Raw genomic sequence first — 2,310 nt, forward strand, 5'->3', positions numbered from 1 at the left:
CTCACTCATTCACTGAAGTTTAAAGAAGGCAAGTTAAAGATACAATACGTACAAAATCATATATGTTATATATATTGTTGACTTGTGTACTTAATTATCCAACATGTTTCCAACAATGTTGAAATCCAGAGAAATCCCCACTTTTATTAAAGGCAACGTTTCATTTTGTTGACGCTTAATTCCGTCCCAGGACTTTGCTCATCTCTGCAAAAACTTCAAACGCTGATGACGAAGGAAAAAAACACAGCGAGCCAGTTAGCAAGTAGGCTTTTATTTCTTCCACTGTTTGTATTGGTCACTCTTAATGGATCTGTGCGTTAAGTTGCTGAAGCTTCTCCCAATAAGGAGAAGCTTTAAAACACACAGAGGAAGGGACCCAAGAAGAAGAAGAAATGGTGGTAAGGACAACAACTACCATAATGCAACATCATCAAACTAAAGGTCTTTCGTTATTGTTTTTATTGAGAGACCCCTAGAGTCGGAAGTTACACACTGTACGTTTAAACGCTTGCAAATTAAAAAAGCTTCACAAACAATTATGTTGACACAAAGAGATATTCAAATCTTTTGTGGTGCAACTGTGGAGGAAAAAATTTAAAGAATAAACTTGTTTGTGAAGAAAACATTATTATTAATATAGATTAATGCAGACACAGGGGCGGAAAATTGGAAATAAGTTAGTAAAACTTTAGGGAAATTGCTGAGGCAACTAAAGATAATTGTATTTCTTGCTCTGTTACTGTCGTCTTGTGTTGTTATAAACATTGTCGTACCTCGTTAGGCAGCCACTGTAACTATCTGTCCTTCCTCTCATTTACCCTTAATTCCCAGTTTGTCCTTGTTGAGTTCACTACCTCTCTTTCAGCCAGGTAAAAATTCTCATCCTGTCTTCATTAGCTACACTTGCACAGGGAGCTTTCCTGCCTGCTTAGGTCCTGTGGGCCCCCAGGCACCGGTGCAGAGGCCTCCGGGGGCCAGAGGAGCCAGGTTGCGCGCTGTCGGTCGGCAGTCTGTTCTCCAGTTGTGACAGCGGAACGCATCCTTATGATGACAATTAGTGTCTGTTAGAGTGCACAGACGAGCAGGGGAGGCAGGAGAGAGAGAGGAAGAGTGAGAGAGAGGGGAGGACGAGGCGAAGGGAGGAAGAGGGAGGAAGAGGGAGGATGAGGGAGGGGCAGGTGGTGCAAAAAGCAGGACACAATTAGCAAACATGGGAAAAATACTCGCTAATGAGGACGGGCAAAGCTCAAGGGAGGTGGTGAGACGGAGGGGTGAGGGAAGGGAGGAGGGATTATGACTTTAACTCTACATCAGGGGAGCAGGGGGGAGAAAAGGGGGGACGGAGCAGGAGTTACTTTGTGACAACGCATGTGTGAAGCTGAAAGACTAAAAAAGGACAAACGCTCTCCTACAGGGGGCTTCACACTTCCATTCACACGCTTGTAAGTGAGACCTGATCTGAGAGTCCAGCGGATTAAACTCTGTCTAATTGGGTAGAGTGTGACTGGTCTCAGGTCAGTGTCTGTACACGAGCGATAAGAGGACATAACCACCCGCAGATACATGCGCTTGATCGATCCCGAGTCAGTCTCAGCTGCAAATCATGACATTTCATTTCATGACGTTTATATACCAACAATTAACTACATAAAACCAAACTTATTGGGGAAATGAACGACCTAAAATGATAGTAACCATCTCTGAGAAAAATGTATTTGAAGCATATTCTTTGGCTATTTAGTTTTAGTGTCCCATCTGTGAACATGGATGAGCCAGATGGCGATAGAAACACTTTGGCATCACTTTTGGGGAGCTGTCATGTCGTCCATCTTTATATACAGCCGATAATAACAACATGTGGGACAGCGCCCTCTGGCAGCTGCGGTGATTATAACGGCGAAGAAGGAGAAAGTCAGGCGGCCCCGTTACTGACTTACAAAATCGACAATACGTTGAACTTTTCCTGTTTCCAACCAACAGTCAGCACTGTTGTTTTTAAAAAACTATGATCATGATCGATTCCCTAATTCTAATTCAGTCGGTTTTTGTATACTGCAACAAGCCACCAGGGGGCGATTGAGATGCTTTGGCTTCACATTTGGGAGGACACTTGTCGTCCATCTTTATATACAGTCACTGATTGAGACTGAGACACAGACTGAGAGATTTACAGATTTAATGAATTCCTATTCGAGCCACAGGTTTAAACACCGTAAACTACTACAGGTATGCAACAGGTATGTATGAAGTCTGACATTAATATAACAGAGAAATGACTTTTACTCTCAACCCTAATATAAAGACTTTAAT

Source organism: Hippoglossus stenolepis, chromosome 13 (genome assembly GCF_022539355.2).
Source record: "Hippoglossus stenolepis isolate QCI-W04-F060 chromosome 13, HSTE1.2, whole genome shotgun sequence".
Taxonomy (NCBI): domain Eukaryota; kingdom Metazoa; phylum Chordata; class Actinopteri; order Pleuronectiformes; family Pleuronectidae; genus Hippoglossus; species Hippoglossus stenolepis.